The following is a 25,847-nucleotide window of genomic DNA, read 5'->3' on the forward strand; positions in this document are numbered from 1 at the left end:
ACTTTCCTGTTAGCTGCATGTGGGAATTAAAACTAGAGTTCAGATATCTAATATTGTCTCCCAGACTGGCATGTACCAGGTACTTCAATGCAAAAGAATCTTTTACTGAGCCAGTGTGAGATAAATTACCTCCCCAAAGATCTCATCCTAATTTCTCATAGAGAAACAGACACTAGTTTAAACCTCAAAGAAAGAGATTTTTTAACCTTTCTAAAATTTGCTAGCAATCATTTTTATAACTGTACTATAGACTTGATAGGTATATAAATGTGCAATATTTCTGTGTACCCTTCACATCCTATGGCAACTAGTTCTACCTCCTAATTACAGTCTATTCTTACAGCACTGTGCTGCGCAATATCGATCTATCAGTGCTGTTGACGTATCTGTAACCTCATTTTGATGCAAGGTCTACACCTTGCAATATCACATCACGCTAGATGGCCATTCTCATTTTTGAATTATTTTCATGAGAAATACTGTTTTGTTCCTCTCGTTTCTTCATACTTTGCCTCTAAGTTCATCTTTTCCATAACAGAATGGAGAAGACAGGCAGAGAAAGAGAGGAACACCACAGAAAAGAGGAAAATACAGAATATTAAAAAGGTCACAACAATTTGGCACATTATTTTAATTCATAAAATTTGAGACAGTCTTAATGCTTCCTGACACCTCATTCTAATGACAAATACTTTAATAAGAAATACAAATGGCACAAATTATTCCATTCACTTGACAAAGATTATGAAAGCAGGAAGAGGTACACAATTAATCAGTTCTTTTTGTATAATTTTATTCATGTAGTGGTCTTCAGACATATTATTTAGAATGACTAAATAACAGCTCTAGCTTAACCATTAACTATAATAAAAGAAAATGGGCAGAGATTTTCCTTGAATTGATTATTCCAATTTTTAACTAAAAATCATTGAGTAACTGGATTACTGTTGAAACATTTTCTATTCATTACAGTGTAACTTTTTCTGGCAAAGAGTGTTGTATTAACTTCTTTCCAGGAAATGCTCCACTGGAGCAAGAATCACATTTTACTTGAGAGGGCAAAATTGATCAGAACTTATTAATAGGTTTTTTACTGTGCCTGCTGGTATGCTCTGAGACTGTTCTTCAGTCTACTAAATATGCTGGAGAGCATATTTTATTTATATCCCATCATGTTTTACCAATTTTGAATGATGCATAGAGCAGCATTTTTTGTTAATACTGATGCTATTTTCAATGTTATATATTTGGAAATTGGAATGTTGGTAGTACACCATATAGCAAGCAGAGAGTAAGTACTATTTCACGCAAGCCCACTAGAGTAGCAGTTGGGACTGAATTGAATAAGAGCTCTTTAACAGTGCAGCTGAGGTTTGCCATAGGCTTATCTTAATGTATGTTTCCATTATTTCTTTGGTTTGTTAGCTCTTGGTTGCATGAATATTGCAACGATGTTTTAAGCTGTTTTATTGCTTGCTCGTAAGAGCCACTCTGGTGGCTATGAAGGGGCTTGTCCATGTATAGTCTATATTCTTGGTGCCCAGGTGCCCCAGGCATTCATGCTTGTACCTATTTGGCCAGCTATAGTCTGTGAAGAAAATGTTGAGCTCTAGATGCCCTTGGGCCTTCCCTCACAGGGCATAAAAGGGGAAGGTCACCTGTGCCTGAGATCTGGCACAGGATCTGATTTCAGTATCAATCACAAGGTATAAATAGTTCATCAAACATACAGTGTTAGTTAAAATAACTGTACAGAGTATGAAACAGTTCTGAAATTTGTGTATCTGCTCAGCGAACATCCATAAATCATAAGGCTGCCATCTCTCCAGAATTCCTGGCATTCACTTGGTATAAGGATCTGCTAGCACGCTGCAGAGGAGCTTCTGCTTCTCTACCATTACTATCCACTGGTCACGGATACCTTCATTTTAGCACAGGGAACTTAAAAGTTAACCTATGCTTTTGATTCCTACAGCTAATAGAGACTTAGGAACTTGATTAACCCTTTGCAATAATAAGAGGACTGCCCTCAGCTCATGGCGGTCAATAGTATCCCAATTATGTTTTACATCAACCAGAAAGGAGGAACATCCATTTTTTATAAAGAAATGTGTGCAGCCCTTGAACAGGTATTTTCCACATGAGGCTCTGCCATGATTTACAGAATCCTTATATCCTCTCTTAATAGATTAAAAAAATGTGATCTGGGCCAGACAACATCACTAGTTGCCAGGCAAAACTTTTACCTACTTTTTATTCTGAGCTGTATTTTATTTTGCACTGTCACTGCTTCTTATGAAACCACCAGGCAACAACATCAAACTATCTCATTCATAGATTCACATTATTTTCACATCAGCTAGTTTGGAAAAGAGTACTTGAAGCATATTCCTGTCCAAGGAGACAGGAATCTTAATTTAATATTGGTAAGATTAATAGCTATGCTTTATTTTTCAGTTATTCCTTAAAACAGGTATCTCTTAAAACATGGTAATAGCATGTACCAAAAAAGTATGAGAAATGTAAGGAGTCTTTCTGGGCATGGCTTCCACATACTTATTTCATAAGTACAATTTGATGGTTGAAATCTCATCCAAAGTTTTTCCAGTTGTAACCTTTGTCTTCCAGTTAGTCAAACAACATTCCTCTCTATTTTCTTCCCCAAATCACTTCTTCCAACAAAGATCCTCAGGAGCATTCTCCTCTTATCTAGAAAGCAGAAAATCAAGGGGGATTAAGTGCTTAAATACAAGTTCAGGTATTTATATAGCCACCTACCTTACAAATTCTAAACATTGTTTTTGAATAGACAAGAGTTTAGTAATATAGACAAGCACCAAGAAGAAGCATCAATTGCTAGCATTAAATACTTGTGTTTTCTCAGGCTATGTTCTATGCAGCTATATACTATGACCTTTCTTGTACTTCTACAGATCACCTAGAATTCGGATTTTTTATGACAAAGAATGAGGGAGTTGCCATACCCCTCATGTCAACTGATAAAAAGCACAGAAACGATAATGATATATGCAGTGTTGATAAAAGAATCTGAACTCTAGTGTCTAGGCTATATATATTCCAAGATCATCTTTTGAGAATGCACAGCTGTTGTAAACTTAATGATTCTTTATTTTACCTCTTAAATCACTTTCTAATTCCTTTGCTGGTTTTGCTAAGTTTTCCTATCACCTCTTCAATAATATTTTCACTTTGCTGTCATCATACCTGTGTCTAAATTTTTAATCATCTTCAGTGGTTTCTTTTCTTTACTCCTTTTCCCACCTCCCTGTGCACTGTACAAGGTTGATGGGAGCAAAATAAAAAAGAGCCGTGAAAGAGTCAATAGAAGAGAAACATAATGGTACTGCTTCCTTTGAATTGCAAAGCTTGTTAACACTTGTGGTGTATTATTGTTGTTTTTAAGCGATAATAAATTCCCCCCTACTTTTTAGTGCCACCTTTGGATCCTAGTTCAAAAAGGCAAAGTAAAATTAACAAAGCCGAAGGCAGAACAGTAACTAATTTACTGCACCGTCTTGTCTGTTGGTGAGTATAACTAGGACATTTCCCCTAGGAAATGGTGACATAAAGCCTTGTCATATTGCTAATAGAAGTTTTACAGGCTTGGGCCCAGAATACACATTGGTCCCAGGCTTGTGATCTTTTCTCCCGCCATACCAGTTATCCAGCTTTATGTTTCTCTGACTGAGGGACAATGTTCAGCCTCCATGCTTCTCACATCATTAAGTAGTTTTTGAAAAACTGTATTCCCCTCCCTCTTTTTGCACTATAGAAGATGCACAAGTCTTTCCATCTCAACTACTACATATTTTCTTTCATTTGTATGATAAGCTGTAGCACGGAGATAGCAAGGCTGTGGCTCTTAATCAATGCAGTGGTGTCAGTCACACCAGGGCTATTGCATAGGATGAATCGTGATGTGAGGCTGTTAGGTAATCCACATCCTTCTTTATGGCAAAAAATGAGCAATAAAGAGCTGCTGATATCTTTCATGTAGATTCCCTAGGATGCAGGTACACATCCTGACCAACCTCCCTTCTTAGTGGAGCAGTGGCCACTTGGGAGCCATCAAGAATCACAGAATCACAAAACATTCAGTCTGGAACAGACCTCAGGAGATGTCTAGGCCAACATCCTGCCCACAGCAGAGTCAGCCATGATGAATGTCTCATAAGGTTCCTGTTAGCCCATTCTTCCAGCCTGTGTAGGTCCCCCTCAATAGCAGCTCTGGACCCTTATCTGTCTCAGCTCTCCAGAATATAGGGTATGAAACTCATACAGTCAGGGAAGTTGGCCATTTTTACAACTGCAAATAGCAGTATTTTAAAGAGAAGCTCATAACTTATGCATTTCCACTTGATGAGGACTCATAAACTTGTTCAGAGCACAGCATCCCCCTTACACAATTACATAAATTCTCCCTGCTCCCATGCACACATGACATGGAACCCACTAAGTCATACTTTATTAATCTGCACACATTGAAATTTGGTCAATAAAATAAACCTTCTCCTCATTTGTCAGTGAAGATTTAATATCAAACACTTTATACTACCATAACCTTATAAAACTAGAAGCTAGAATGTGAGCATGGGGAATAGACAAGCATTTCTTAATGGTTATTTATATGAACTATCTCATATAAATCAATGGAAGTATTCATGTAATTAAAGAGATTACAATCTAGTTCTGGAATGGTATTATATTTGCAAAATATTGCACACAAATTTTAAGGGTATGCTACAAATATTAAGAAGTAATGAAAGCTAAACTGTAATCATCTATTCCATTATATTTTGAGATCATTTTGATACAGAATGTTTGTTTTTGTCTAGTGTGCATTTATATAATTCTAATTTGACAAATTCCATCTTTTGAAATGGATATGCTGGATTTCAGTACATTATCTTGCAAAACAAGCTACAATATTTTCAGATAAGTGAACACATAAATATGCATTGCATGTGTATCCAAACACCCCACTTCACCACAGTGGGGGAAATCCGCTCTGTTTCAAGAAGTAAATCCATATACCAAAAAGCAGACATATATAAAAATCTGTGAAACATATTCTAGATACAAAGATTAAATAAAGTATATACTAGTGGTAATCACTTTTCTCCAGAATGGTTGATACACAAAATAATGTGCATATCTTTCATTTCCACCTCTTGCTTCTGTTCCTCATGAAACTCCACTGTTAAGCAGTCAGCCATCTCTGCACCTCCTTCATCACTGTATCTCCAGAGGGCCTGGACAACTCACTTTCTGTTCCTTCAGTTCCAGAAGTTCTTTTTTTCTTCTCTTTTTTTCCATCACTTCTAACACACTTTTCTCCAAGAGTTACACTTTTTTTTTCATTACTGACTATCATAAGCTTTAAAAACTCTTCTTGATATTTTCTTCCTTCCTGAGCTCTTCCAGAGGTCCTTTTCCATTGTTTTCATTCATGCTTCTAAGAGCACTTTCTCTGCCTATCAACTCTGGCTTTTTTTGCCCTTCTTATATTATTGCAGTGCTATAATTCATGCAATTTCATACCTGCCTGTGCCACTTATAAACCTCAGCCAGCAAATTCCAGTCAAGAATTTCTGAGACTTCCTCATGCAGATTACAGCCGTGATTGCATCCCCTTTCTGCTCCCCCTTTCTTCCTCCTCTGTCCTAAATCCTTGAACATAATTATTTTGAGAACAACAATCCTCTCTCATCACAGGGCTAGGTTTGTATTTCTGTCAGTAGTATATTTCAGTATTTCAGTAGTTTCTATCTTAATTTATCCTAAATTAATCCCTAAATTTAAAGAGTTCATACTATTGAAGCTACATCACTCTTCTTTCGAAGAGTGGCATATCACAGGGAATTTCCTGTCTTCACAACAAATACACATTTTCCCTTCTTAATACAAAATTCCCTACCAATTTCCTCCATATCAGTCTTGGCAATCAATAGCCATCTAGTTCCCTTGTCTTGGTTTCTTCTTGGTCCTCCTGTGACTGCATGGGACTGCACTTTCTTTGTGGCCCTTTTGCCACTTTCCTTTTTTTATATCCCCCTTAACTGTCTGTTCATATCAGCCACAGGTAACATGGACCACACTCGCCTTCTCCAGTTGTTTATTTCCTCCTGATAATAATTACTCCATTCACTCAACTACAAAATGCTCACTTCTCTCTTTTATATTTTAACTTTCATTTCTCTCTAATCTATCGCAGCACTTCATTGTCACTTTCTGCCTGCACCAAAGTCACTGTTGTCAGTTCTGCAAGGTCTTATCTTGCTATTACACTTGTCTCTCAGAAGCATTTTATGAAATTTTGTATGAATGTCATTATACAAAAATAAATTGAATTGTTACATTTTGTCATTCATGCCTGAGTGCTTTGTGGAAAAAATATATCTGAATTTCAAAGTCTTTATGGGATTAGGATTTTAAGTTTTTTTAATGATAGATTTTAAGCATTGCCTATAGTAGATGAACTCAGAAACATAGCTAAAGGAATTGTATATGTATATAAAGTAACACAGTAAATAGAAATAATAGAAAATAATTTAGAAATAATCCAAATCTGTGGAAATTATTATTATTACAGTAACTTCATAGAATAGAGATGATAAAAATGAGTCAAACAAATCTTATTTTCTAACAGTTACTGCAGAAACCACTTAGCTCCATGATATTATACAAATATACAAATATACAGTAGCATTATACAAATGGGCATGTTCATGTCTCTCTTGCACTAGTATTAAGATAACTAAAGGATATGTACCACACAGCAACTTACACAGAGTAAAACAAAAGAAGATTATAGGCAAATTTAGATGTCTAAAGATAAATAGATGTTCAGTCAGATAACAGGGAAGATATAACTTTAGAGCTGTGGCATGAAAAGATCAAGACTACCACACACATGAAATCAGAGGAGAATGCAGAAATGGTATATGTATAAGCAATAATAATAATACTTGCAAATTATCAGTTTGAGAAAGATTTGTTTGAAAATGGGGAATTCTGTTATGTCAACTTTTAAAAATACAAGAAACAGAAAGAACAAAAAATACCACCTCGGAAAGACATTCTAGTTAACACACTTCTCTCCAGAGATGAGAGAACAAACTAAGTGGCGACAAAGCCAGAATGCTGATAGAAGGGATGAAATCTGGTGCAGTCACCTTCACATCAGGTGATGCAGAGCATGTGCCTCATAGGATCATGGGATCATAGAATCATAGAATCAGTAAGGTTGGAAGGGACCTCTGGAGATCATCTAGTCCAACCTCCCTGCTCAGCAGGGGATGTGTCAATAGAAAAGCTTCAGTCTCCTCATAAATCACCCTGCCCTCTATAGTGAATTTTACATGAGTATTTCCTTTACATATGGGAGATTCTCCATGGTCCTTCTCCATCTGCTTTGAGGAGCTCTCTATATCACATGCTATGTGGTTTCATAATCTTTATATGGAGCTGAATCCATGTACTTTATATGGAGCTCCATATATTTTATATGGAGCGAAGAGGAATGTGTATGGTAGATGACAGAATATTTGAAATAATTTATAAAAAATAAATAACTGTAGGTTTGATGCGAGTGGAATTAGTGACCTAATTACCTTCTTTCATTATTGTCTCTTTCTTTGGGAAGGGTAATTATAAAATATTATTTCACCATTCTTTCCCCTCAGCTTTCCCTTTTTCTCACTAAAGCTGAATGTAGTCTTCTTGCATATTAGTGCCAAGTGGCTTAGAATGATTAATTCAGTATTTGTGATAAGAATCAGACTGTATTTGTGTTGTGTTGTTCTTACAACATTTCTCTTTAATGGCTAGACCACCCCTCCTCTCTGCCTCCCCACCAACAATGTTAGAAACTCTAGCTGGGTAAGAGCTTCTAGGTCTTTAATATACTCAATAGTGTAGGGCAAAGCAGAAAGACTTCTTTCCTACAAGCACTAGAACTGCAGAAATCACAAGACTGGCCTATAAGATGGAGAGTTTGCAAAGTTACAACATTCACACTCTTCCTTTTTCCCCTAAGTCTTCCCCTGTTGTTGCATCAAAACAAGTAAGAGAAGACCATACACATATTATTCTTTCAGTGCGCAGACTACAATTAGTCAATGAGAAGGAATTATAAACACAGCTTTATAGTGAAAAAATATTCCCAAGACTGCTTAGAATTGAAGGGAAGCGAATGCCAACATTATCCCCAAATCATTATTATACCAACAGGTTAATAGTTAGCATTTCAGAATGAGATATTTATCATCATCAGTTAGTGGGTAACGGAAATATCTGGGTAATATACTCTTTATCAGATATGGAGTATAGGTGACTGCTACAGGAAGGAGTTTGTATATGTACCTCACTACGTCCTAACCGTACTATTTTTAGAAAGATCCACATCTTATTTTGAGTTCAGGCTCTATGCAACATACCTGTTTAGGAAATTGTAATATCTCCCTTGGAGAATGTAATAACGTTTTCATTTTTTAACAGCTTCAGAAAATATTTCCTAAGTACTGAATACTTCAGATAGTAGGACAGAATTTACTCAATGACTGAATTGACCTGTTGCTTAAATGTATTTTTTAACTGATGCATTATAGTGACAGAAGAAAGCAGAACAACTGTAAATGATTAAACAACAACATGTTTATATAAGATATCATTATGTAACTACCTGTTTTCTCTGTAATAACAAGCCAAGTACCATAGACCATCTGCATGCATAAAATATTTCCACCTACATGGCATAATGCTTTGATAATCCTTTGTGGATTCCTTTTCGGTTTGAAATGTAAATAGAATCTAACTGCTGTGCTTTCCCTTTAATTTCACTGGGCCTTTTGTCCTAAGCAACTTGGGTTCATGATCAGTTCTTCTAAGTAAACATGTTGAAAGAGATTTGCTCTTTTAGGATCACAAATATCCCAAACATGGGACTTACAGCAGTTTGTGTGCGCCAGCTGTTTTATATAAATAATGATAAGACTTGTGCCTAATCTTAGCATAGTTCCTGTATGTCAGTTTATTAAAAAGTACCTTAAAAGCTGTTATTCTACAATAAATTGCAACTAATTCCATGCAAAAATGTAATGCAGATGGCTCTCTTTTCTCTAGAAAATATGTACCTTTAGCTTTCATAGAAGAGAATAGAATTTTCTATTCCAGCAAGAGCAAACCAGAGGTAGCTGGAGAGATGCAATCTCAGGGCCTGAACGTTTAAGTATTTTGTGCGAGCCTGCTTTCTCTTCACTGGTTAATCAAAGACTCTTGGCTCACCAGCTCCAGTTCAAGTGTAGGAATGCATAACTTCTGAGATTTTGGAATTCTCAGACTTACATAGGAATAGAACATTGAGTTTCTTTGTTTTTCGTCTTCCTTTTTTCTATAAAATTGGTTGTCATGTATTTCATGTTCTCTTGGAGCCTGGTAGTTCGTGTGATAACAGAAGTACTTCAGATTGTAAAACTGGAATAAAAGTAAAAATTCAAAGTGCATGTTGTTTATCCTTCCTGAATGTATTCTGTATTTTTTTTTAATCTAAATAATGAAGGTGGTTATAGCCACTAAGCTGATAGTTATTTTCTAGTAACTATTATTAACAAATAGTTCCATCACATTTTTGTATGCCAGTACAGAGTTGTATTAGCTAGGATGTGAACATTGCAAAGGGTCATGTTTGCAAGAATCAGTCCTAACCCTAGTAAGAAATGAAAGAAAGCAAAAATGACAAGGAAACATTTTTCCTTCTTTGAGAGTTTGTAAAAATCTGTTTTACAAAACGGGTCTTTTAGCGAAGTGTGCTTTGACATTATTTCTTTGAGTTCAAGTAGGATTACTGCAAGGTTTATAAAAGGAAAAAGGATTTAACCATATTCTTCAGAGTGCTGCCATCCATATGTCTGTCTGGAGATGGAGATGACAGCCCTTATGCCTTCTGGACATAGGACTGGATAGTCTTTAGGCTTACCAGTAGAATATACTGGGCAGATATAACCCTGCTTCTATAGCTAGTTCCTCTGTCTCTCACAGCATTTATTCTTCCTTCTCTTTTGGCAGAACTACAAGGTTATTTTTAAAGAACTATTGTACTGTATCCTGCACTCATGAGAAATTCCCACAGAAAAGATAAGTATAAAATGGAGAGTTCAGCATGTTCTAGCCATATGATTCTATGGACCAAGACACTGTTTGATGGTTTTTCTGAAATAATCTTTAAGAATCAATTTTTAGCAGGTAGACATCAGGATACATATGTCAAAATTGGATAAGAATTACAGCTTTGAACACACAAATCAATACCTACCTAACTAGCATTTGAACACAAATGCCTACCTAGTGTGCGACATCTTCAGTTACTTATTTTGCAAGAACTATTGTTCATGTACTTTCATACATGTCTTTTGTTGACAGACTTCAAGATTGACCACTCTTTTCAACCATACTCCTACCTGATAATGATGATGGTTACTTTCTATTATTTGTGCAAGAATATGAATACAAATTCCCCCCAAACTTCTTACTCCTATGCAAAGCTAAATGTATAGGTTTTCATTTAGGTTTACAATTCCTGCAAAGTTTGTACAATGTCAGTCAATTTATGATGGCAGATCCACAAACTTTATCTAATTTTAATAATCACTTTGTATAATCTTCAAATTTTTTTTTCATTTGCTTGCATTCCTATTTCTATCCATAGTATTCTCAGATCAGTGCTTCTCTTCACAGTGAACAGTGCCTTAACCCACAAGAAGCCCCATTAGCTTTAGAGGGACTTCCCATCAAAAGTAGGTTCGGTGTAGCAAAGGCAAAATATCTAGGATGTGTACTATGCCCATAGTAATGAAGTCATGACTGGGGCTTCTGAAAGCATTTATAAAAAAAAATAAAAGTAATCACTTATTGCTGATAGAATGTTAGGAAAATGTTTTCAGAAATATAATCACATATCTACAAGTATAAAGTAAGGAAATATGGGTATATTTTAGAAGAGTAAGGAATATATTTTTCAGCTGTTAAGGATATACTATGGAACTTTGACTTATTAAGTCCAACCTTCTGAACTAGACAGACATAAACTGAAGAGAAATCACCGTCTTTTTGCTCACACAGTTCTCATTAAGCTTGTCAAAAGGACATGGCCTCTATGAATCCTCTGATATTGAGGAAGAATACTGGAGTGTGACAATGCAATGAGTAATAGATTCTGTTACTGCCTTTTCTTGCAGTGGTTCAAGTTAAAACTCACTTCGGCAAGTCTAATTTCCCCCAGATCTGCATGAAATGGAGTAATTAACTGCAACTGTCTCCCTGAAGAGCTATACTCTATGTGGGCTCAGGTGAGTTCAAATGGACTATGATAACATAAAATTAGAACAGTCATAATGAATCAGACCAAAGTATCCTGCCCATTTAACCCAGTATCCTGTCTGAGGCAGTGGCTTATAGCAGATGTCTAGAGAAACATAGAAGAACAGGACAACTACACAGTGATAATTCCCAAGCATATGGTCCCTGCCTCTGATGCTTTGCAAGTCAGGAAGCCAGAAACTTCCAGGGAAAGAGAAGTTTTCTTTGTGTAGATTTGAGCACTTGAAGTTTAGGAAATAAGAGGAAATGTGTCCAAATCTAACATAATTAAACAGAACTGTTGAACTAACTTTTTATCATATAAAATTATACATACATACATATATATATAAAGTTATTTTTGTGAATAAAGGAACATAAATGATTATTACATTATCTAAAATAACGTAAAAAATAAAGCATTACATCCTTGCACTTACCAAGAAAAGCTTTTGGTTATCTGTATTTTCTCTTTCATAACATATTTAACTTCAGTTAACTATCAGAAACAGTGTTAAAAATTTTTTGATTTTGAAAATTGACAGTATGAGTCTCAAGACTGTATGTTTAGGGGCTTGGGTAAATCACAGCTTTAGATACACCAGGTCATATTCACCTCTAGTGTTATTTTCTTGAAATCCCATGGATTAATTTAGCACAATCTAAGTGTGATTTTTAGAAAAGTTCACCCAGAGAGCAACGGCTTCATGTTGGATGACATATTTAAGTCTTTTATTGTTTCTGACAAATCACTTTACAGTCAAAGCATTTGAAGAGTTCGTAGCTCTTCTGTCTCCAATGTGCAGTATATTTATCATTCAGTTCTTCAGTAGACTTCACAGATGTAAAAGTTTTTCAGGGTCATGGTCTAAAGTATGATTATAAAATTATTCAAGTTATAAAAAGTTTGTAAGATTATTTCTGAAATTATTTTTAGTGCCTTCTCTGTAAATTAAAAACAAACATTTTGATTAGGAAAACACCCAAATCAAGAGTTCATACATGACTATGAACGAACGCTACAGACCCATATATAGGATGCAAACATTTGTGTTTGTGTAGTCTCCTCTTTATATTCAAAAACATACGCATACACATACCTGTACATCTATAAATATGTGTAGCTATACATCTGTATGCATACATATATTAATATGGGAAGTGTCTGTCAACATCTTTGTTAAAACTTTTGTTTAAAATACTTCTATCATTAAGTAGCCTGTTCACAAAATAAGAAATGACAAAAAGCCCTGGCTGATTACTACCCAAGATGTGGTAGTATCAAGTGGTGTACTCACTGATATTTCCCTTGCTTTTTAGGAGCTCTCTAGAAATATGCTTTGCAGAATATAAAACTATAAATACATGCAGGGCTGGATGTTTCATAACTTTATTTGCATAGTCTGTGATCTTTTCTTAAGGCAAGTTACTTTTCTATCAGTATATCAGAAGCTAAGGAGGAAAAATGAAACCACATCATAACAATTTTTTTAACTTCAGATGCCCTTGTTAGTCTTCTTTCCAGTCAGATTCAAGAATTATTACAAGCAAGCATAAATGTCTTTGCAATAAAAGAGATTAATTTTCTTCAGAGTCTTAACCATATCAATTCAAAATCCTGTTGTGAATCTGTAACATCTAACAGACACTGTTATGTTGTAAATGCTAGTAGGACTAGTCCAAGCATAGTGTAAATAAAGGACCTAATGACTAATATAGAGCTGTCTAACATAAGAGAGTCTTCATCCTTATTTCTACATATTTCTAGTATTACTATATATAAATACAATAGCAGGAAATAATAGTAATAATAGTAATTAAGTACCCTATAGCCTTTTCTGATTATGCTTGCAAAAATCATTTTTATTCAAACAAAACACCTTAATGATTAAATGACTTGTTCAAAAATAAGAAATCAAAAACTTCCATGGCTGATTACCATGCAGGATTCTTGTAGTGTTGGCTACTGTACTTTCTGTAGACTATTAAGAAAATACATGTTTTAAATAACTTGAACATATGAGAATTTTTTGTGACTGAATGAATCCCTCTAGACACAGTCATATGTGCACACACTCGTGCGCGTGCGCACACGCGCACACACACACACACACACATGGGTTATTTTCCTCCCCCCTCTGTATTCCCCACCCTAATCCAAACAAGGAACTCATTCTGTGGACATCAGTGCTAGCACATCAGCTTAAGTGCTAATCATCCAATTGCCAGGAATTCCTGACTTGTAACAGCAAGGTTTTCTGTCTACCAGAAGGAATATTGGTTATGTCACATGTTGCGAATATCACTGTTAGGGAGTTAGCCCTGAGGAATTGTAGGATGTTAAAAATATGTCATTCCTCATTACAGCAATATTGTCAGTTTGCAGTACATAAAATATCATGTCACATTTATCACCTAGAATCTGTGCTGTTTATCAGTTTGGGACATACAAGCAATAGCTCACCAGTCTTCTGGGCCATACTGTTTCAGAATATGGCATCTTTCAACATGATGTTTCAGAAGTTCTGGTATTTGTGGAATACCAAAAGGACTATTAGCAGTTCTGGCTACAAGCCTAAAGCTTGCTAAACACATGATGCTTATTGATCAGTAGAGAGTCAGTCATGCAAAGTTACTACCTTCTCTTCTCCTGTATTTCCAAAACTCCTGGAAGTATGCAGGTTCTTTAGTGAAAGGGCCCACACACTTGAAGGAGACAAAAATATGAACTGGTTAATAGTTGCCTGCCACCCCCAGGAGAAAGGAAAGGGAAGGAGAAAGGGAAGGCTGTCAGTATTTTTAAAGAGGCTGAGAGGTGCATGCCTGATCTGCTGAATTTCCTCTTTCCTTCTGCTAGCAGCAGAATCAAAAGCTTTTCACAGATGAGGTGGAAATAGGCTAAGAGTACAGGGCAAGGCTCAAGGGTAGCTGGAGAAGAGGAAGGGAAAGATCTGAGAAGACTGGAAAAGGACTGGTCTGTATGGAATAATAAGGAGAATGTGACTGGGCACTAGTGAGACAATAATATACTATTCACTCGAATGTATAACAATTAAATATATGATAAATAATACAATAGTGAATACCAATACCTATCAATAAAGCCTCTGAATAAGTGTAACACAGTGTTGATTTTGGTCTTTATGGATTTTAAGTATTTTGTAACCTAAAGTTAGACTTGGATAAGTTTCTTATGTCAAATTTTCTTAAGAAAGCTCATGGGAAGTTTCATTACTGTGCTCATATTTGCTCAGGCAGTTACTAGATTTACTAGATTTGCATGTGCAAATATTTGAGTTCTAAGCACATTCATGGAAAAGACTGTTATACAGTCTGTACATACAGACTGTTATAAAAATACAGTGCAGATTTGGAATTCTTAGCCAACTAGGTTTCAAAGTACGGCTTTAAGTGTACTGCTATTTGGGTTATGATTAGCAGAAGAAAATTAAAAAAAAAAAAAAAAAAAAGTAGTAGCCCTTACCCTCATATAAGAACTAAAAGAAGTGAAGGGCATGACACAAGAGCTCTGCTTTCCTTTTAATTACTTTTGGAATTAAAATGTAGCATAATAAATCTTCTTAACGATAGACTGGTAGAACAGGATTTCCCAGTAAAAAGCAGGAAAAAAAACTGTGGCCATGACTTTCTAATGTTTGTAATTGGTCCAATCACTCATATGATAAGCTATTTTTATAGTGAATGGTTTACATACCTAGTTTGTTGGCTATGAAAAGCAAGAGCCACAAAGTGTTACAGAATGCATTTGGCTACAACATGGAGGCTACTTTTTAATGTGTTTTTCCTTTTTTTAGCCTTCAGTTCCTTTCGAACAGTAAATCAAGATGCTTATTGTTGCCTTTTTTGAAGAATATGTTTTACATCAATTGAAGGCTTTGTAATATTTCGTTTTAAAAAAATAATTAGATTAATAGTCTTTGCCTTGTACAGGAATCTTAAAAACATAAGCTCTGTACAACTAATGCTGTTGACCAACCACAAATGAGACCTCCATATTTTATAATGGATGTGTGACTGCTAAACATAAAAATCTGTTTGCGACGGTTTATCTCCTGGTTTACATGGCCAAATGGCTTTATGATTCTCATGCTGGCCATTTTTTTAGCAACATGTCTCCAAATACAGTGAGTTGACAGGTTCTTGCTACCCATAACAATATTAATGTCTATACAATTTTTTAAGCTTTCTCATCTATCTGTCAGTGCAGACAGTGTCTGCCCAGTGACTGACTGCCATTAGACACAGCAATAATTCTAAAAACAAACAATGCAAGTGTCCATCTGTGTCTTACAGGCACAACGCTCATAATTCAGCAAGTGTACTGGAAAGAGTTTTAAAGTCCCTGTGGACTAGCTGGGAGAGGTTATATCCTGTATTTTACTGACACTGTTGCAGAAAACAGGCTACCAGGCATATATCCATTCTTCAAGTCTAAAAGAGAAACAACAGGTTTCTCTTCAGGCAGGGGACAACTGCTATGAATTTAAACTAGTTCCTTTAGTCAGTTAGACTACTGGAAAAAGAGAGGCACTTGCTGACATAAAGAAGCAAAGGAACTTTTTAGCTTATTAGCAAAAGGAAAGATGTGATGGTCATTAGTACTTGGAGGAAAGGAGAGATAAGTCTTTGGTATCAGGGCCAGGTGAGGGTGAGTAATTGGCTGGTGATGGCTTGCAGGAAAAATTCTAATGCAGCACAAAAACAGTGGTTCTACTGAGTTAGTAATTTTCAATTCAATAAAATCAGAATATTTTATTTTCTAAGCTACATCAACCTATTGGGTTCAGCACATTGTTATATTTGAGTGTCCCAGGATAGAAGCAAATTCTAGCACTATTTTATTTTAAATTTGTGAGAAATAGATTACCTTTTAACTTCTCCTCACCAAAGTAGATTATCAATCCATAACCACAGCAAGTGAGCTGTTTTCCTTAGGTCACAGGTAACCAGAGCTTTTCCCACACCTGCCTCTTTCTTTTCTTTGTACCCATTGTCCTAGTTCAAATGGAAAATTTTCAACAAACAACCCGATTGGTTTTGTCCCAGGGCCATCACTGGAATCTGATCTACCCCATATTCAGCAAAACAGTGAATAAGAGGACTGAAGACTTTAAATAGTTTTTTCCTCAGTTAAATGACTCTTGGAGTGCTTATCTGTGCTCTCATGACTGCGGATGACACTTAAAGAAATATACTATCATCATAATCACCATCCATTGTTAGTACATGTTGAGTTCACTGTCTCTGACAGCTATCCACACAAAAAAATGCCTTATTTCGGTGGCAGTTTCTGTCTTTTAGTTCAGTTTTCACCATTTTCAAAGTTTCAAGGTTTTCTAATTATCTCTTATGCTCTCAAGAGTGGATGGTGATATGTGTAGCTCTTGTTTTTTATTGTCTCATTACTCATATCATTACTTAAACAATCTGTAAAAACAAGCTTTTAATGACTTTTTTGCAGGAGGATAGACAATATGGTGAGTAAATAAAACTTTTTGTATAAGTAAAAGAAGATGGAATTAAATTGTTACCAATAATGCTGCATTCAAATTCTGTTTCCACAAAAGGTCTCTTTTTGGCAGAGCACTTAAACAAATTAATATCCCATTGGTTTAGTGACAGTTTAGCATGTGTTTAAGAATTTTGTTGGTTCAGGGCCACCATATTCCTCTGTACCTTGCAAAATCAAGCTTCAAGACAGATCTGCTGGGGGGAGGGGGAGAGGTATTAAAATACTGGATCTTGGCACTCATAAAACCTTTTCCCAGATAAAAAAAATGAAAAACTCAAGAAATACAGCTTTGAAAGTGAAAGCTGAACTTAAGAAGTTTATAGAAAACTTTGAAAATTAGCTTCTCATACCACTACTATGAAATAGCACTGGTAAGAAAAAGTAGTTATTAATCTGTTGAAATAGTGTATCGACAGATGTCCTTTCCCAACTATTCAGCATCCATATGGCAGACTTTCTTAAGTGTAAATGTATTTGTCCATATACAAAAGCAATCTCACTGGATATTTTGGGCTATCAAAACATGACAGAAAAATGAATGTGCCCTTTTCCATGCTCTCTTCCCTTTAAATCTGCTTTCCTCAAAATAGCGCAGATACTTCCAACTGTATATTCAGGACAGGCTCTGCAAGTTAATTACTGCATTCTGCATCATTATTGTAAATGAAACCTAAAGGCCAGTCCAATCTACTGAGCTGCAAAAGAGTCACTCATTTTATAATGCATGAGATATCTAAGTATACTGTCTTGTGTAATTATGGAAAGTTTTCTGATGCAATTTAGTTTCAGCTGGCTCTATATTTGATCAAAGGTTGTATAACATAATGATGAAGTACATTAAGTATATGTATGTAATTTGCAAAACATCCAAAAAAGATGGAATAATTTGTCTGAAGATAACAATGCCCACTATAATCATATTACATTCAGATAACTGAAAGGAATGCTAGATTAAAATTGGATTACCACATACATATATATATTTTGCTAAATAGATTTTAAAAAAAGCTAGAAAAAGCAGTGCAACTTGTGATCTATACTCCTGCCATAGTCACTAGTTATCTATAACTCAAACAAATGAAACTCTTTCCTACAGATGACCTGGTTCAAACTTTTGCTGTACGGTCTCTATTCTGCAATCCAGTGCACTTCTGAGTGATTCATTCTGAGATATGCTCACATATTGGAGGTGGAAGTTAACCTCCTGACTTTCAACAGCATGAAGTTCATTTGGAATATGAGCAAATGAAGTGCACACAAAGCTAGTGGTGCCATGGCAAGACCAAGATAAGATTTTAAAACGCTGAGCGACAGCTTTTGTGACTCAGTGGGAATTCTGTGCACAGCCAGCACAGTGACTACACAACACACCACTAGTCTTTTAACTGCTGTTGGCCAGCAATGCAAAATTAAACAGAACGAGTGTATCCAAAAAGAAGAACACATAGGTAATTATGCAAAGGCAAATCTCACTCAGCAGTGATAATACTGTTCTCCGGGGATTGCTCCTCCGCTACTGCTTACATAAAAGATATAAATAAATAGCCATTCTCCAAGAACTTGCAGCCAAGACAGCATGAAAAGCATTGTATAAATCAACAGTTGAGGCAAAGACTAAGGCACCTAGTCAAAAGTATCTCTCCACAGATATTTGCTCTAATGACTCACAAATATTGTCAAAAAAAGATATTCCAAAATACACTGAGTAGCGCTGAGCCAGTGATTACTGGCTTATATCAGCTACTCACAATATGCAGCTGCACAGCGTAATAGTTAAATTAATTTGAAGTTTATCCATGCAATAACAATGTTTCATGGAAAATGTATGCATGCTTCAGATCAAATATGTGCACGACTGGTCAGGCTCCAAACAAGCAAGTTTTACAGAAGTAGTAACAACTGTTTATACAAAAACAGCCTTAACCTCTGATAAAATACAATGGCTTCTTTCAAAGGAGAGGGCTATGCTGATATTGGCTGTTAAACAAGGTGGGGAGGGGTATGGTAGCAGTGACTAAAGCAATAAAGATCAATAAAAGAGCCAGTACAGTTCAGAAATGAATGTGATTTTCTAGTAGAACAAAATGGTTTGCAATAGGCACTATAAAATGTAATTGAAAGTTCTGTGTATTCCTACATTAGGGGCTTAATTCTTTGGAAAATGCTATAGTTATTCCAAATGGCAATTCATGTTTCAAAGGTGCTTAAATTAATAATTGTTCAGTGCTGATTATATGAAAATTTGTATTATATTTAAGAAGACTTAAGAAATAATGAATATTGTATTAAGAGAAACAGAGTAATTTAGACAGAATGTTATGGCAATCCTCATTATAGGTTAGCTGTTTGCTGGTCTGAAATCGTATGTCACCACTGACTACATGTAAGCTGATTTTTCAATTGTTGTTAAATAAATACACCTACTCCTACAATAATTACTACTACTACTCCACAGCTATGACTAGCACTACTAATAATAATACAAGATGGAGAAGCATATTTTCATTTAAGCAAACAATTCTCTATTTTCTATCAGTGTGCTTCTATCATACTGACAATTTACCCAAAGGAATAGCATAGCTAATTGATTCCATCACAATTTGAAGACCTATTAACCTCTAAGTTTAATTGTATTAGTTCAGCAAATAGCTGGAATCTTTTATTTGAAACATTGACTTCTGAGAATCTCAAGGCAGAACAAGGGCTAAAAAATAATGAAGCTTGCACAAAAAAATCATTATATGTTATTGTGAAAGGAAATCTATTCTGTCTATTGCAATGAACTGATTATATTTAGCCTTATTTTAAATAAGATAATTTTGACAAACAGTGAATCCAGGAAGTATGCTCTTTGTATTATTCCTGCTGTCAGTAGAATCTAACAAGAGGGAACTTAAAATCAGAAAGTAGATAATGAAAGCTTTAGTTAAAATTATGTTATTTAAGTAAGAAATAAGCACAGTTCCCTTCTGTATGCAGAAAGCACTGACGCACAAGGACATAAAAACCAGCCATAATGGATCTCTCAGGGCTCATCTGGACCATTATCTGACCTCTAATGGAGGCCAAAAGCAGACACCTGGAGAAGGGTATACAATCAGAGCCATATACTGACATTTGCCCTAAAGGCTCTCTAGGCCTCCAACAGTTTTGGCTTTGGAGACTTCTGAGCCAGGGGCAGCTGCGGGACCCTGCACGTCCCCGGCGCAGGGCTGGGGCTGCCCGTGCTCAAGGCCAGCGGTGCTGCGCTATGGTGCGGGCTGGCTGTCACTGCCGAGACAGAGCAGCACAAGAAAGAGCTGTGAGAAGTGGGGCCTCTCGCTTCAGTCTCAGGACACATTGAAGCTGAGCCCTTGCCTTCCGCCTGAGCTGGGCGGCAGCAGTGCCGTGCCCAGCCACAGACCTTGCTGATCTGGACCCTGAGCCACCGGCCGGATTTGCCCGCCCCTCCCCAATTACTGCAGCCTCTCTGGCGATCTGCATTCCCGGCTGATCCCACTACCAGCGCCAGGCCTGCCTGCTCGCCCCACTGGGCTGTGGGATGGGCCCTGCCCTTGCAGAGCAGCTTGCTCCTGCTGCTCCCTGCCAGTAGCATCTTTATAGTCAATAGCCTCTAGCGGATTTCTTAGAACAGAGCATGAGAATTAAAATACTATAAAAAATGCCTAAGAGGCAGGCAGCATCTGCACAGAATAATTATTTTTAGTGAACAATATTTGTGGGGAGGTGTCAGTGTAAAGATAAGATTAAACATTAGAGCTTGATTTTATCAGTCAAATGTCTACAGAACACTTATAGCTATTTTCTAAAAATTAAAATAAGTTCACACAGATTTTGTAGACCTTTCTGTACTCATTAGGAACAAATTCCTAGTCACCTTTGGTGAGGATGGTGAATAGTATTCCTTGATGAGGAGCTCAGAGTCCTAGACAACTTACTAAGTGTCAGAAAACCCAGGGTTTGTTTACAGGTTCTCAACTAACATACTAGTCTTATCATTTACTCTTACATAACGATTCTAGCAGTGGTCCTAATCCTAGTTAATAGAGTAAATCTACTGAGATCACTAATATAGCATCTCAATGGTAATGTAATTTAAAAAGAAGCTTTTGTAGGGTGTCTGCAGTACACTATTTAATTATATTATGATTACTTTACTGTCAGCCTTCCCGACAGTACTGATAGTCTGACTATAGCAGCCTAATGTTTGAATATCTATTTCATTTACCTTGTAGGTTCAGGCCAAAGTAATCAATCAGTAACTTCCTAGATAAATTGCATGTTCCCAGTGGAAAAATGGTTACATTTACTTGATAGTGTAGTTAAGGGAAAATACAGACAAGTGAAGTTTATCTTCTTTAAACATGGTCAATATAGAATTTACCTACTTCTCATATATACCAAGTATATGATTTACTATTGAACCACTGCTCTCTGATACACCATTACAATAAGCCTTTTATGCTGATAGCTTCACACTCTCCTTTTGTTCCTTTGGACAGCATTCTGCTCTAGAAATACATGCCTCAAATGTATCCCCGTGTGCTATTTAGGAGACGGAAATGGAAGAAGGGAAGGGAAGGGAAGGGAAGGGAAGGGAAGGGAAGGGAAGGGAAGGGAAGGGAAGGGAAGGGAAGGGAAGGGAAGGGAAGGGAAGGGAAGGGAAGGGAAGGGAAGGGAAGGGAAGGGAAGGGGGAAGGGAAGGGGGAAGGGAAGGGAAGGGAAGGGAAGGGAAGGGAAGGGAAGGGAAGGGAAGGGAAGGGAAGGGGAAGGGGAAGGGGAAGGGGAAGGGGAAGGGGAAGGGGAAGGGGAAGGGGAAGGGGAAATGAATGGAGAAAGTGTTTGCACTATGGAAAAAGAAACCATTCTTACTGTTAGTAACTCGGCGAAGTAGAAGCTAGGTTAGCTGTCTGACCCTGGGAATGAAATCCAGAATCCATTGTCACGCATGCAAGTCTATGTTCAGCTTGAGGGGAGACTTGGATTCAAAAATAGACAATGCACTGATCAGGGAGCTACACAGAGCTGATCAACGGGATATGCTGAGGTCATTGATGAAAATGATATCCTGACCTGCAGAGGCACCACCTTTGGCTAGGATCAGCTCCTGAAGGATGCCAGTGGTCCTTCTTTAAAAGCTCTTAGGAGGGCTCTATCTTTTCTTTTCTAAACACAAACTTAGGAAGTGTGTGTGTTTGTTGTGTGCGTGTGCTGAGAGGGTTTGGCTGTGAGCCTTTTATAGGATAGCCTCAGCGAGACATCTTGTGAGAAAAGACCTGAAGCTATGTTCCCATATGAGTTCTCCAACTTCTATTTTATGTAATGGTACATGTCTGTCTCACTTTCTGCTGCACAGTGGCACAACTTCAGCAGTTTTCCCTACTGTCTTCTTGTCTAATCGCAGCAACCTATACATGGCAAACTCTTAAGAAAGACATAACGTGTGTTTACATCTTTTGAGGCTGTGAGCAGAACTTAATATGAAAACAGAACACCATGGATCATTTCAGAATAGTGTGAGTGCTCTGAAACGGCTCTGAGAATTTGTCCTGGATTGGTCTGTAAAGGGCAGCCACAGGTATGTCAGAGGCACTGTTTGAAGCATCTGTGTCACAGTCCGAAGGTAAGCAGCTTCTTGCCATTAGGTTCATCCAGGATTAGGCAGCAGTTCAGGATCACTTTTCATTACCCTAATTTTAGATTTAGGCACTTAACTTCCCCCCACTTTAAGTCTCACCTTAGGCATATAAAACTTTCCTTGAATCTAGCCTGCCTCAAGGCCCAGCTTGTTCCCTGAATTGTCTGTCCCAATTCCATGGGGCTCTGGTATCTCAGTTCATTAACTTGTGCTGAAAAGTGGCTAAATGGATCTATGACTTTTCTTGGTCACATAGAGCCTGTTCAGGGTCCTCTTTTGTGGAAACCTTCAGGAACGAATGATTCATCTGAGTTTCATCATATGGCGCTTTGCTGTCCAGAGGGAACTATATACATTGTCTTTGCTAGGTTGAATTTTGTTAATGGCACAGAAGCACAAGGCCATGAGTTAGGTAAAGCAACCATTCAGCTGGAAAAGCTGATGAAAAAATATTAGTCTCTAGGCTCAGGCAAATAATGTGAAGAAATATACAACTGAAAATGATAAAGACTGTTGAAGATGCAGACATTGTAATTTGAGGTTAATAGATTTCCCAAGAGTTTTAGAGAGTGATTCTGACATTACAGAGGTTTTTGAGCTTTTAACATAATACAATATTTATAATATATCTTCGTAATATTTAAAAATGGCTGTTTGGAAACCTTGATGATTTAACATATTTGATAATGATAATGGAGTAATTATAAATGATTTTATTTCCACTTAAGATTGTGAATGATCAATTCATAGAAGGAAAAGCAATCTTACAGAAGTCAAAGGGAAAAAGAAGTTATTTCCAGTCTGCATTAATTCTTCTTTAGATCCTTTAGGACTAGATTCTAGTGCCTTATGAGCACTAGAATGGAATTACTGAAATATTGTACTTTTTGAAATGTATTTTCCCAAATGTTTCAGAAGCTACTTAAAAAAGAAAATTGCAAACTTATCTGAAGCAGTAAAGCCAAGCTGTAAAGTTTTGGGACCAAACTACTGGCTTGTGAAAAGCATATTCTGAAAAGCTAATACTGGTCAAGGCCTCAGAAAATCAGCCTCTGACTCAGACAGAGAAAACAATCATTTTGCTGAATAGATAGCAGAAGAAGGAAAATATATTCTTTCTGTTATTGTATGCATGCAATTGCATGATGTTATCCATGTATATGAATAAAATAATAAAGGTAAAGCAAAATATGCATTTGGAACAGTCATTGAGGTTTAGCAGAAATACTGAGAAGCAGATTACAGCCACCTTTCCAGTGGATGTTCAGGTGCTTCTGTAAAATTAACTTTATAAACACAAATCAGTGTTTAACTGCCAGATGGTTAATGAAGGCCAGCCAAGCAACTTCTGTAATTCACAATAATAAGTATGGTAATGAGCCTGCATTATAAACTGAACAGCCAAGTGATACATACTGCCTACTTGAAGTTACAAAGCATTTGGAGTGTTTGATATTAACAAAAAATGTTGCACTTCCACAAAGAACGATCGTGACTGTAAGTGATAGATTTAGTTAATTTGAATGAAAAGATCCTCAAAGTTTGTTACAAATATTATAAATAATCTCCATTAATGAAAAACAATAGAATTAAAATGAAGAGAGGGAAATTTAAACATGAAATCAGTTCCACTAAGACTTTCAGAAAAGAACAGCTTTTCCAGTCTACCATTTTTTGTTTTCATTGGCTTTGCTAGTGGCAACATAGACTCTGGCTGCTTATTCTCGGCTTCATTCTTATGAAACTTAGGTTTGCTACAGCTGTGTTAATGGCACATTTAGTACTTGCATGTGATAATGGATAGATGTAATGATCCATTTGGATGTGCAGTTCTGAAGGGATACTTGCAGATTAGTCCTACAATAAAACATACTATTCCCACTGTGGATTCTGTATAGTCATAGTTTTTTTAAAAAATGAAACGGTAGAACTATTTCCTCCATTATTGAGAGGAATCATTTTGGATCACAGATCATGACTCAAATACTGAGGATGTGACAATGTAAAATTCTGGCCATGCTAAGACACAACTAGAGGGTAAGAAAAGCAATGCCCCATGCATTTACCTAAAAGCTGATGACGTATGACAGGGATTCCATTTCTTTCATTCACAGGTGGTCTCTCAAGGGATCTCCACACTATCCAGCTATGAAAATGCTGTTGACCTTCCTCAGATATCTCAGACCATGCCCGAACAGCTGCCTTTATCTTTGCAGCAGGTGCCTTCTTCTTGGCCCTTTACTTCTTTATTTCGGATACCTTTTTAGCCTTTCAAAACATTCATGTTAGCATAATTTCAAGCTCAGGCCCTCATTTTCTGCCTGAGCTCTGCATGCTTGGCCATGCACCTTGCCAGTCCAGACCACGTCCCAGGGACATATGTCTCACTTTTCCTTCAGAGTAACCTCTATCATTAGCAATAAAGAAATAAAACAAAGACTTGCTCTTTTATTTCTTCACTGTCATCAGGATGTTAACATGACTCTTACCAATACTTGCTTCTTCATTTTCTGCCTAGCTGGTCATTCTAGACCCTTCTCTAAGAAGAGATAAATCACGAAGTGCTGACATCTACATCAGTCTATGTGAATATGTTAATAGCCTTAGGCCTAGCAGATCTGTACTGCTGCAGGTTCTAACCTATTACTTTAAAAGCACTGGCCCATAGAGTAACTCAAAGTTTGAATTTGCTAAAAATTCATGGACAACAAAAATGGGGACTAAAGTATAAAATTTCTACTGGATTCAGTGACCTGTTTATCATTGATTGAAGATTTTAATTTTCCCCCAAAATTCTTGTCCTATGTCTTCTAAATCTGTGTTAAAGCTTCTGCAATTAATCATTCATTATTTTCATGCCAGCAATTTATAAACTTCCAGGGTCTATTTGGCCACTTCCTTACACCTTTTATAGCCATCATTCTGCTGGAGCCTGCTGATTTTTCTTGCAATCTGGGCTGGTGAGAAATATGCTTGACACCATTTTTCTAGAAGTCAGTTTGGAAAAATGCAACTGCTGTTCAAAATAGCCTGGTAGCATTCTGCTTCTCCGAACAGCTCTTTAATATGCCTTTTTTTTTTACTATTCTACATCCTCCTCCTTATCCTTCTCTCATGTCAAACAGATGCCTTGATGCTACACTGTCAACAGAAAGCAGTTAAAAAAATGCTTGTATAATTCTACACTTCTGCAATGTGGGTGCTCTCAGATTGATAGAGCTCAATATTCCTTTTGGATTCCTTTTACATAAGGGTAACAGGATGCAAGAGATCTTTTTTTTCAACCTTATTTGTACCTCA

At 36.7% G+C, this 25,847-nt stretch overlaps 2 long non-coding RNA genes across 4 annotated transcripts in view; one reads left to right on the plus strand and one right to left on the minus strand.

The window, feature by feature from the left end:
* Positions 1-25,847, plus strand: part of LOC134153759 (uncharacterized) — a 78,152-nt gene that overhangs the window by 46,973 nt on the left and 5,332 nt on the right. For both annotated transcript variants that reach the window (XR_009961219.1, XR_009961220.1), the window contains exon 3: positions 11,256-11,366. This is a non-coding gene — a long non-coding RNA (uncharacterized LOC134153759). The remainder of the gene's footprint in view (positions 1-11,255; positions 11,367-25,847) is intronic.
* The window catches only part of LOC134153758 (uncharacterized), a 35,074-nt gene continuing 9,851 nt past the window's right edge, over positions 625-25,847 (minus strand). For both annotated transcript variants that reach the window (XR_009961217.1, XR_009961218.1), the window contains one exon: positions 625-2,709. This is a non-coding gene — a long non-coding RNA (uncharacterized LOC134153758). The remainder of the gene's footprint in view (positions 2,710-25,847) is intronic.

Source organism: Rhea pennata, chromosome Z (assembly GCF_028389875.1).
Source record: "Rhea pennata isolate bPtePen1 chromosome Z, bPtePen1.pri, whole genome shotgun sequence".
Lineage (NCBI taxonomy): Eukaryota > Metazoa > Chordata > Aves > Rheiformes > Rheidae > Rhea > Rhea pennata.